The sequence below is a fragment of the Oncorhynchus keta genome, chromosome 34 (genome assembly GCF_023373465.1).
Source record: "Oncorhynchus keta strain PuntledgeMale-10-30-2019 chromosome 34, Oket_V2, whole genome shotgun sequence".
NCBI lineage: Eukaryota > Metazoa > Chordata > Actinopteri > Salmoniformes > Salmonidae > Oncorhynchus > Oncorhynchus keta.
The window spans coordinates 55,235,817-55,248,272 of record NC_068454.1 but is presented as its reverse complement, the minus strand read 5'-3'; the positions used below and the strand labels follow the sequence as shown (position 1 = coordinate 55,248,272).

The 12,456-nt window shown below is 42.4% G+C and overlaps 1 protein-coding gene across 3 annotated transcripts in view; it reads right to left on the bottom strand.

The window, feature by feature from the left end:
- Positions 1–6,333, bottom strand: part of LOC118367301 (zinc finger protein 516-like) — a 59,660-nt gene extending 53,327 nt beyond the window's left edge. The window contains exon 1 of one of the 3 annotated variants that reach the window (XM_052494110.1): positions 5,976–6,333. The gene's annotated coding sequence lies outside the window, so the exon portion shown is untranslated. The remainder of the gene's footprint in view (positions 1–5,975) is intronic. The other 2 variants (XM_052494108.1, XM_052494109.1) reach the window with 2 other exon arrangements.
- Positions 6,334–12,456: the final 6,123 nt, after the last annotated feature.

Sequence of the window (12,456 nt, the reverse complement as noted above, 5' to 3'; positions counted from 1 at the left end):
CCAATCCCTGATTGCATCCACGTGACTCAGGGCTACTTCTCCCTAATCGTATCTCTTCTTTAATCCCTTAGCAATCAGTGCAACAATGCCACCATTGGTTCACAGAACAGGCAAACAATCTATTAGACATATGCTCCTTTACTACAGCATACCACAACCGATGGGGATTCAAATAATTACTGTGAGTATTAATCAAAGGAGTGTTTTATGAATGTATTTGTGATCTGCTGTGGGGGTTAAGTTATTGACTCGCCAGGAGTGGGGCAGATGCATAATCAACATGGTGTTGTTCAAGCATTCTCTCTCACTCTCTCATGTGAGACGAATGGCCAATAATAGGCATGATGTGTTAATTGGAAGGCAAGCATTTATGTGTCAGAAGGACACTAAACACACACTAGGTAGTCTCGAAATCACCCAATCAAATGTTCCGTTGAAACTCCTCATTCAATCTCAGATTCAGCACTCCAAAATCAGTCTCACTACAATAGTCCCTGAAACACAACGGTAACACTTTTTGACAATGCTTCTAACAAATAATGAAAATGATATTTTGAATGCTTATTCATGAAGGTGTGTTATCAAGTGTTACCAATACACCATATTGCATGTTACCCCATCACAATAGCACAGCCTCTTGACTAGCTAACCATGCAGTCTCAAAATGTGCCATGTTAAATCCCTCGGCCCCAGCCTCCCACCGACCTCATTCCAACCCCGCTCCTCTCCTCTAACCCCTAATCCCACGATGACTAAATCATTTTATTCGGGACTAATTTGGCCAGATATCTTGCTAGATAGCTTACTATCAAGCCCATGCTTACGTAGCATGGCATTTCATTGATCCAGCCATGGGGTTGCAGGTGTGACCCAAATATGGGGATTACACACCCACCTGTTACCCTTTGCGCAGAATTAGGAGAAAACACGTGTGTGTGTGTGTGTGTGTGTGTGTGTGTGTGTGTGTGTGTGTGTGTAGTGATGATGAGAGAAGATACAGCAGTGCCTTAAAGGGTCTGCAGTCAGTCTTTTTGCCAAATACATTCCTTTTGATTATACTGAGGACATAAGCAATGAGTTTCCTATGGAGGGGCTCATTTATAATTTAATCCAGGAGCCACAGTCTTTCTGAACTGGCAGAGAGAGACTGCCCTTTCACAGGAGGAGTCTTACTGTGCAGCTGAAATCAATGCCATGGCCACAAACTAACACAGCCAGGTACCACTACCTATCCGTCTGCCGATAAACAAATTATGGAATTGTCTGTAGACAGCCGCCAGGTACAGATTCCATTACAGTACATTAATGTAATAAAAACAAATAGCTGTTTTACCCAAACCAAGTGAGCCACACACAAAAAAATGAGTCAACACTGTGTGTATGGATAAAAGCCTATGGGAAGTATTTTCTACTCTGGATACAGGTTATGCAACAACATTACGCATCTTAAATCTCCTAGAATGTAGTAGAGGTGTGGTGTGTTTACCACATCAGCCTAGCCCATTAAGGTGTTGCCATGGTAGACAAAAATTGAGGAAACAAAAGACACAACTGTTGAGTGTTGCACCTCAGGTTATCCGGACAAAGAGACGGGATACACAGGAAATTAAGATGCATAACCAGATGGGGTTCTATGGATCTTCCATAATGTGATTATATAAAATATAGTAAGATGTGTGTGTGTGTGTGTGTGTGTTGTTCAAAAAGCCCAATAGGAGTAATCAGTAATGAAAACAGCAGAGGGAGTTACTGGTCCCATTCAGCTAGGACCTGGTGCGATTCAGCTAGAGCCTGCTGCTGTGGAATGTGAGGCACCATTCACATGGGTAAAAAAATGCATTGCAGCCACCACAAAGGCCTGCCTTGTCCTCATTGTTTCATATAGGCCGATAGAACACATTCGGCTCGAAAAATGAAATCACTAATTTGACTCCTACAGATAGAGAACGGGAGGGGGAACTATGACAAAACGTCTTTGAAAGACATTTCATGGTACAGTGTGTAAAGTTTTAAGTGTGATAGGCCAAGAGATGGAAAGTAAAAGTAAGCACACAATCTACTTAAGGAAGACTAACATTTCAATTTATTCGTCATTCATTTGGTGTCAAGATTTTTTTTTTTTTTAAGCATGATGGTAAAAGGCAGGTAGCCTGGTGGTTAAAAGCATTGGGCCAGTAACTCCCTGAGCCAGCGAGTTGGACAAATCTGCCATTCTGCCCTTGAGCAAGACAATAACAACTGCTCCCTGGATGCCCATGATGTGGTTGTTTTTAAAAAGGCAGCCCCTCACACATCTCTGATTATGAGGGTTTGGGTTAAAAGCGGAAGACACATTTCGGTTGAACGCATTCAGTTGAGCAACTGACTAGGTATCCCTCTTTCCCAATCAAATACAATCTCTGTTGGGTCATTGTATGTGCTACTGTGTGACTTCATTGCAACAGGGCTTTTCCACCAGTGGCTTTCTTCTGTGAAGCTGTGCATTTTTGTAGCCCAAACATGATCAGCTGTGGATCATGGTACAGTATGTTGCTACAACGTTGATCTTTAAATAAAATAGATATTTAATCAAGATGGAGAAAGCATGTTAAACATGGCCACCGTGTTCCTATTTTCATGTATTTAAACTTATATTTGTGAGATTTGGAGATGCCACATGCATGTCATAACAAATCTCTGATCATTTATATACAGTACCAGTCAGGGGTTTGGACACACCTACTCATTCAAGGGGCGTTTCTTTATTTTGTTACTATTTTCTACGTTGCAGAATAATAGCGAAGACATCAAAACTATGAAATAACACATATGGAATCATGTAGTAACCATAAAAGTGTTTGTGCACATAAAAGTAGTGCACATAGAAATAACTTTTGCAGGTAAATTCCCATGTACCTAATAAAAAAATACAAATGAAATGGGTTTCCATCGCATTTTCAACTCTACGGATGGTTTTGTCACATTCTTTGTTGTTGCTGTATTTAGCTATTGTGCCCACTCCGGTATTGGCACACTCGCATGTGCTCTAGCCAACATCTTGCGTGTAGGGGCGGCAGGTATCCTAGTGGTTAGAGCGTTGGACTAGTAACCGAAAGCTTGCAAGATCGAAAGCCCCGAGCTGACATGGCAAAAATATGTCGTTCTGCTGCTGTGTTCCTTGTTCTTAAACCTTCATGGAAAATACTAATTTGTTCTTTGACTGAACTCCCTACTTAAAAAAAATAATTACATGATGAGATTAGTACAGACAAAAGAGCGAGTTGAACAAATAGTTTTATTTGTCAAACTGCAGCCAAGTATTGATCATCATGTCACCAGAATAAGACCCTCGATATTTATTGGAAAAGTGCATCAAGCTTGCCACCTTGCACTTTCACCAACCTGTTGTTTCATCTGTAGCCTAAGAAACTGCATGCGTTGCCGAATCGTAGTGGGAGCATCAAATAACATGTCATTTCGTGACTCCAAAATGTACTTCGATATAAAGGTTATTATACCAATATTTGCGCACAAAAGCGTTCCCAGAGCCATTTCTCGCATCATTAATTGTGCCAACACAAAAAGATCCCACCATGCCTTAGTGTATTTGTTTAGTGAACATTTGGAAAGCTTACCAACAAATGTGATGTTTCCATCAGGCCTGTCATGACATGTTTTTATGCAACATGTAATTTACTCGCATTAAAAGGTTGGATTGAAACGTATTTAACTGTAATGATTTTGAGAATAATATGTAGGCCTATTACGACAGGTGGACTCCAGTGGATTATCATTCTAATTTCGTTGGCTACTCAGTTCTGAGGGAGTATACAATTTGGCTACGTCGTGTGTTACGATCATGTCCAAATGTCACGGATGATTTTGTGGATCTAAAAGAAAGAAAAAACTATTTTCATCAGCGGACTTTTGAAAGGTGAATACAATTTTCTGAAACCTGACGCCGCCAGAGACAACAACAACTGCATCCTGTAAAACACGTGGGAAGTCTAAGGACACTGTCCCCAATGCTGCATTCTGCACCGTTATTAGCCTGCTTTCTATCAAATACGTCAAATTATTTTCCACCTTTCAAGTTTCTAACTATATCGTAACTTTTTTTTCAGCACGCAGGGTCATTCAAAACACTGAACTCTGATTTTACGCTACATTGCCAACGAAATGTAGCCAGACAAGTTCACTGCTATACTTATACGTTGTTGCAATGTCCTCGAAACAAAACAGCCATGTTTTGATGTTATGACATTCTTCAAATCAGGGCACAGGCAAATAAAACAAAATTAGTAGCCTAATTGAATGGCCACTCCCATTCCTCATCAAGTAACACTGTATTCACACGGAGTCAAATACGTTTGTCTGAGGCTATAATACCATTCAGACCTGCAACCAGCAACAATAATATGTATTTAACGACTTCCTTTCCCAGTAACAGTAGACAACCGTTTTCCCCTTACGAGAGGTATGGTTATGCAATATGAGGGAATGACTCCAGATAGGCCTAAGGCTACTTGGGGCACTATATTTTGAGAGTGCCGGTTCCACTCATCTTTTGATTCTATCAATTACTTATTTACATTGCATGGCACGTTTCTGGCGTATTTTACTCGCGGTGGTCTCGTTGCCGTAGGACTGTACAGGTTCAATGCTCTCTGTCCCTGTCTGTTTGTCTGTCACCGGCTCTCTTCCTCTCTCGTGTCACTTGCGCTAAGAATGTAGAGCCCCGGCGTGACGTCCCTGCAACGTTATGCATCGCATACTGACCTACAGCTGGCTTAAATGGCTTGGAACTTCATATTTCATTTGTTAGCCTATACGGCAATATATTTGGGTATTGTGCCTATAGCCTTTACCGAATGTTAATCTTTGTAGTCTGCTAGTAAATAAAACCAGTCAAATAAGTAAATATATGTTAAAAATGTATATATATATATATATATATATATTTCTTTTTTTAAATATGTGAGGTTTGAATAGGCTAAGCGTAGCCTAATTGTTTCTACCAGACATCTGTGCGCAGACGTGTGATTGGCTCCCTTGCCCTACGTGGACACTACTTTGTGATTGTGACGTCACAGCCCTCCTGCTTTCTTTCCTTCCACAATGTCACACACATCTCCATGCATAGGAGAACGGGAGGATAGTTGTTTGTTTAGGCTTCCCCATATAGAGCATAGGACCTCCGTCTACAATGGCGCATTGAAGTTTATAAAGGACAATAAGACACGTAGTTCAAAAGTTGTGCTCCATCTGATTCCGACACCCCCCACCCAGCATCTTTCGACTCCACACCCCCGCCACATGTTTTGCACCCCCCACCATAGACTCGAATTTGTAATGAGCTCCAACTAATTTTGTTGGTAGGCTATTTAACATGTTGGCGGCGACTTTTGAGTCAGCGAGCTCAAAATCAGTTATTATGAACGCATGAAATGTGTGTCATGTTCCTCTCACTAAATGACAGCAATGGCATGTCCATTAGATCTATGTGTAGGACATTCGACTTCCTAATATGGATGTGCTTTCATCTGTCTCTGCCTGTTTTAAGGAACAAACAACAAAGTCGATTAAATATCCATGTAATAATTCACTACGATTATGAAAACAACAAACATGAATCTAGTCAACCATGCACTTCCCCTAACGTTCCTCCAATTGGATTAATCCCTTTGGGTTTTGATGTTGCATGATTACAGAGCAACCTTTTCAACTTCACATTTCAAGAATATGACAAAGCAAAGGTAGCCTACATCAGGGCAGCTCTATCCAACCCATATGATATAAACCACGTACGCATGTTGTTATAGATCCAGACTATTGATAATGGAATGTTTGTTGTGTTTGTTTGATATAGTCTCACGTAGGTTAAATTAATAGGTTCGTATTTGCTCCAACTCCTACTCTTCGACTCGGCTGCCATTCAGAACCCTCACCAAACACACGGAAGCGAAACATCAATGTAATCTAATATTGTTACGTACCTGTGTGCAAGTGTGTGATCAAAACATATCCCGGAAGCACTCCCGAAGAATAGGCGAACGCAAAAGGTGAAAGCATGCGCTGTATGTTGAAGTGCATATGATTGAGTGAGTCGAAACCACTGTGACACAGGGATAGTCATCGGTCTCCCAAGTATTCAATGCACTAAGAGCTTGATTCCTCTCGAGCGATGACGACAAGCAAAGCCTCCAATTGCTTCTTTAACTCCTAAGTACAGCCTATTTCCTGGACTGTGTTCCATTAGGAGCAAAACCAAGACGTTTGCGCCTCGGTCGTTTCATGGATACACCTTTCAGTGCCTGTGGATGGTCTCTCCCGCATTAAATGAACTATTTACTATTGTCTCCATCAGCACAAAGTTATTGATACTATACTAAATCAAATATTCGGTTGACATACACGACGACATGACATGTTGGCCCAACACTTGTATATTCGCCAACATATTGACTATCAATGTGTTATCATTTGGATTCAATTCAGACAGGTTCTCAAACCTGCTTACGCACGTCGTAGATAGAAGCCGTTTGGAATGCATGCAGTTACAGACAGAGGAATCAGATAAATCCCAAACAAATAGCCTAGATGAACTAGTCTAACTTCTAATTGGCCTGGGTAATTATAAGTAATATACTGTAGCGACCCACGCTATACGATCCCCACCGACCTTTCACAGAGACCCGGGTTCGCTTCCCACGCTCTAAATGAGCTATATCGGTGTCAGAAGTGGGGCCACGGGATTGCACCGTGAGGCTGAAGTTAGTTGAAGCACGGGGACGTACCTTCATTTTCGAATGGGGCAGTGTAGCCCTCGTTTAATGAGCCATATTAAAAATCCACAAAGTGAGTTTACCCTATTGGTGCGATGCATACGGAATTTTGCCTTTCCAGAGACCCAGTTAGATTCCCGTTCCATACGTTCGCTACAACACCATGGCATTTTATCATTCATTAAACATGTATTAGCTATATTAAAATCTTTACGAAGGTGTAATTACGTTTTTATTCTGTAATGATTGGTAAAAGCAAAGTGTATTAATTTGTTAGTTGCATTAATACAGGATATGTTTGTAACCTACTCTATTGTTTTTGATACAGTGGAATTCACCTGTGGTGTTAAAGGTAAAATAGTCATATATTGTTTCAGTGATAGAAAATATCTGCTTGGTAGGTTGGCCTATTTTTGTAGACTCACTAGCATAGGAAGGCTGTATAAGCACACCGATTTGAAAGATACATTTAGGGTTATCTCTTGATCCACCTAAATTGACTTTAGACTATGGTAGGTTGAATTTAAACAAAGAGGCCTAGATAATATGAGACTACTTTTAAATTGTGCCACTTTGAATTCAATTTATGTTGTGGGTAGATTCATATCTGCATTGCAGTGAGTATATAGGGAGGGTGTTTGCTTTGCATGCATAGGGAAGAAGCCTTCCTAACTTCTGATGTACCAGTGATTTAAGCCACTGAGTCTTATCAACCAAAGGGAAGGGTATCAAAATATTTCTGAAGCATTGAAGGTCCCAAAGAACACAGTGGCCTCCACCATTCTTAAATGGAATAAGTTTAGAACCACAAAGACTCTTCCTAGAGCTGGCCGCCCAGCTAAACTGAGCAATCAGGCCTTGGTCAGGGAGGTGACCAAGAACCCTTTGGTCACTCTGACAGAGCTCAAGAGTTCCTCTATGGAGATGGGGGAACCTTCCAGAAGGACAACCTTCTCTGCAGCACTAAACCAATCAGGCCTTTATGGTAGAGTGGCCAGACAGAAGCCACTCATCAGTAAAAGGCAGCCCTCTTGGAGTTAGTCAGAAGGCACCTAAAAAACAAGATTGAAGCCTTTGGCCTGAATGCCAAGCGTCACGTCTGGAGGAAACCTGGCACCATCCCTACTGTGAAGCATGGTGGTGGTAGCATCATGCTGTGGGGATGTTCTTCAGCTTCCAGGACTGGGAAACTAGTCAGGACCGAGTCAGAGAATAACAAAGCAAATTACAGAGAGATCATAAAAACCTTTTAAAAAATCTGCTCCAGAGCTCTCAGGACCTCAGACTGGGGTGAAGGTTCACCTTCCAACAGGACAACGACCCTAAGCACACAGCCAAGACAACTCAGAAGTGGCTTCGGGACAAGTCTCTGAATGTACTTGAGTGGCCCAGCCAGAGCCCGATCAAACATCTCTGGAGAGACCTGAAAATAGCTGTGCAGCAACGCTCCCCATCCAACCTGACAGAGCTTGAGAGCATCTGCAGAGAAGAATGGGAGAAACTCCCCAAATCCAGGTGTGCCATGCTTGTAGCATCATACCCCAAAAGACACGAGGCTGTAATGACTGCCCAAGGTACTTCAACAAAGTACTGAGCAAAGGGTCTGAATACTTATGTAAATGTCATATATATATATATATATATATATATATATATATATATATATATATATATATATATACAGTTGAAGTCAGAAGTTTACATACACTTACGTTGGGGATTAAAACTTGTTTCAGAATTACAGAAAATGATGTCATGGCTTCAGAAGCTTCTGATAGGCTAATTGACATCATTTCAGTCAATTGGAGGTGTACCTGTGGATGTATTTCAAGGCCTACCTTCAAACTCAGTGCCTCTTTACTTAACATCATTGGAAAATCAAAAGAAATCAGCCAAGACCTTAGGAAAAACATTTTAGACCTCCACAAGTCTGGTTCATCCTTGGGAGCAATTTCCAAACACCTGAAGGTACCACGTTCATCTGTACAAACAAACAATGCAAACACAAGTATATACACCATGGGACGATGCAGCTGTCATACCGCTCAGGAAGGAGATGCATTCTGTCTCCTAGAGATGAACGTACTTTGGTGCGAAAAGTGCAAATCAATCCCAGAACAACAGCAAAGGACCTTGTGAAGATGCTGGAAGAAACAGGTACAAAATCAAATATCATCCAATGACTTGTAATATATTCTGTACAGTATTTTGCCATATTTGGAATCTTAACATTTCCCACTCGCAATCCACAGTAAAACGAGTCCTATATCGACATAACCTGAAAGGCCTCTCAGCAAGGAAGAAGCCACTGCTCCAAAACCGCCATAAAAAAGCCAGACTAAGGTTTGCAACTGCACATGGGGACATAGATCATACTTTTTGGAGAAATGTCCTCCAGTCTGATGAAACAAAAATAGAACTGTTTGGCCATAATGACCATTATTATGTTTGGAGGAAAAGGGGGATGCTTGCAAACCGAAGAACACCATCCCAACCATGAAGCACAGGGGTGGCAGCATCATGTTGTGAGGGTGCTTTGCTGCAGGAGGAACTGGTGCACTTCACAAAATAGAAGGCACTGAATATTCACACACACACACACACACACACACACACACACACACAAAAAAAGACAAGCGACTAAATCATTATTTTGGGATAGATAGTTAGCCTTTTAAAAGTGCATATGCATTGAACATGTGTACAGTACACACAACGCCATATGACAACGACATGGCCATAGAGCCCCCTTCCTCTTTAAGCTTCTCTGCAGTGTCTTAGACTAGTGCTCTGAGATGCTTCTTGTCACAATAGAGGGGTCATACTCAATACTCCCTTCATCTCTACCATCTGAGAGGCAGGGAGGGTCAAGAGACAAGGTGTCCTCTGCCAGCCAGTCATTCAAGAGGCTTCTCTGTCATTTGTCAAACGTCCTGTTGTGGTTCTTTATTCACACTGCAATAACTGCTTCAGGGTTGTAGCAGAACTTCAATGAATCATTCGAATCAATGTCACCCTCTAGGTTTCATTCATACTCATACACAAGTAACGAATGTAGTGCACACACACACACACACACAGAACACACACACGCACTCACACACACATACACACACAAAAACAGACACACATGCACACACACACACACACACACACACACACACACACACACACACACACACACACACACACACACACACACACACACACACACACACACACACACACACACACACACACACACACACACTGGTCCTAACCTCAGGGCGGGCTTTTAATAGCTATTCTACTTGTATTCACCACAATGCCTTACACTTTGTAATATTCCACTCATACAGGAACGCGACAGAGACTACATTTATAAAAGTCCTGGAGTTGGGCTAGCTTGCCGTAACAGTGAAGGTGTGTTACACAACTGACTGACACCACAGCCCCTTATGCTCAATTAGCTCCCAGTACATTATTGACTCCTTGCTAATTGTCAGCTGTTTGGTGTACACCGAGAACCTTACTGCCTTACCACAGGGATTGAAGGGGAGTGCTTTGTTACCTCACGGCCAATGACCACATCATGAGCACACGCAATCCCCACCATAATGCTATCCAATATCAACTATTCATGTGATGTGTCAGATTACTTGTTTTGAATAAGAGGCAAATAACTAACACTTCATTTACCCTCTGTTTTCTATCCTCTATCCTTTGTCATTTTTTATCAGTTTCCTTAATGTGCTCTTCCCTCCCTCCTCTCTCTCTCTCTGTCTCTCTCCACTCCCTCCTTCTCTCTCTCTCTCTCTCTCTCTCTCTCTCTCTCTCCCCCTCTCTTTCTCTCGCTCTCGCTTTTTCTGTCCTCCCCCTCGCTGTCTTTTTAAAAGCACTGCTTGATTTTCCCTCTTATCAAGTTCCACTGTGGCCTTAAAGAGAGGATCCGCCCCCACCATTGATCATGCTATTTTAACCATGTCGTTGAGGACCGGGAAATATATCCGACCACAGGCCTCGGCCGTCACACAAGCATCAAAATGCTGTTCTTCTTTAAAAATGTTTTGAGACGTGAAGTGCACCATTAATAAAATGTGACTTGACATCTAGGCAGTACACATTGGTCTCATCTGCATTTGACCATTGAAGTGGATATTGATACAGGTTCATGTAGCTGTGGAAAATGAATTGTTTATTGGGTGTGTGATTGTGTTGACAAGTCTGGCCTCAGATAGGGAATAAGGCAATTGATTGGGAAGTCCCAGGTTGCATCCTCCTCCGCTAATATAATCATGTGGTGTAATCATGTAATATCATGCTAATCCTATCTTGGATGAGAAAGTGGACTCCTGCGCAGCCAGCAGCCAACCCAGGAAGTGAACCCATTTCCTGTGGGGGCTGTGTGTGTGTGTCTCTGGCAGTGCATTTTAAACAGCAGTGACTGCAGAAGGAGGAGGAGGAGGGAGCCTGATGGATACAGCACACAGTGATGCTGCTGCAGCACTGAGATTGTCTTCTTCAGCTCGCCATCCTCACCCACCCCTCCTCTGCCTCTCTTCACCAGAATTATCACTGTCTGAAACCCATTCTCCTCGACATACACATGTACGCCAACTTGCACGCAGGCACACACTCACTCATGCAGATGACACGCGTGCAGGCACACACACATGCACGTACGCAGGCACACGCACACATGCACACACTATACTCCCTTCATCAAGGCCACTGTGCCCCCCACCTCACTCACACATACAATCCCGGCTGCCACAAGTAGAAGAACGAGATCATTCAAAGCAAGAGAAGCATGCACATAGTCCAAGGTGCTGCGAGAACAAAGAACAAACACAAAACATCAAGAGTCCATGAATGTATGTGTTTTATACAGTAAGCTGCCATCCTCTCAATACAACTTGAGAGGATAATATGATTCCTGAGCTGAGGGGGTTGAACTGCACATTGTCATCGTAACCTACCTTTACAGCTTACATTGTACACATATCCTGTTTCGAGAGCACAGAGGCAGGAAGTACTTTCTCATTCTTTGCCATGCATGGTTTCTCTTTCAATGATAGCCTCATCATATGTAACTGAGGAGAAAGGAAGGATACACTCTCCCCTTTCATCAGTGTATTTTAAGTACAGGGCTGGGCTTTTTATTTTACCTTTATTTAACTAGGCAAGTCAGTTAAGAACAAATTCTTATTTTCAATGACGGCCTAGGAACAGTGGGTCAACTGCCTGTTCAGAGGCAGAACGACAGTTGCTAGCCCCAGGCTTGGCTCTAGCAGGGTCATTTTTAGCTGTTTAAATGCATTAAAACAACTTTTATTTGTTGACAAATAGTTGAATAGACCATAGACAACTTGTCGAACATCTCGTTCCAAAATCACGGGCATTAATATGGAGTTGGTCACCCCTCTTCTGGGAAGACTTTCCACTTGATGTTGGAATATTGCTGCGGGGACTTGCTTCCATTCAGCCGCAAGAGCATTAGTGAGGTCGGGCACTGATGTTGGGCGATTAGGCCTGGCTCGCAGTCAGTGTTCCAATTCATCTCAAAGGTGTCCGATGGGGTTGAGGTCAGGCCTATGTGCAGGCCAGTCAAGTTCTTCCAAACTTCTTCTGTATGGACCTCGCTTTGTGCACGGGGGCATTGTCATGCTGAAACAGGCAAGGGCCTTCCCCAGCAACAGGTGTGGCTGAAATA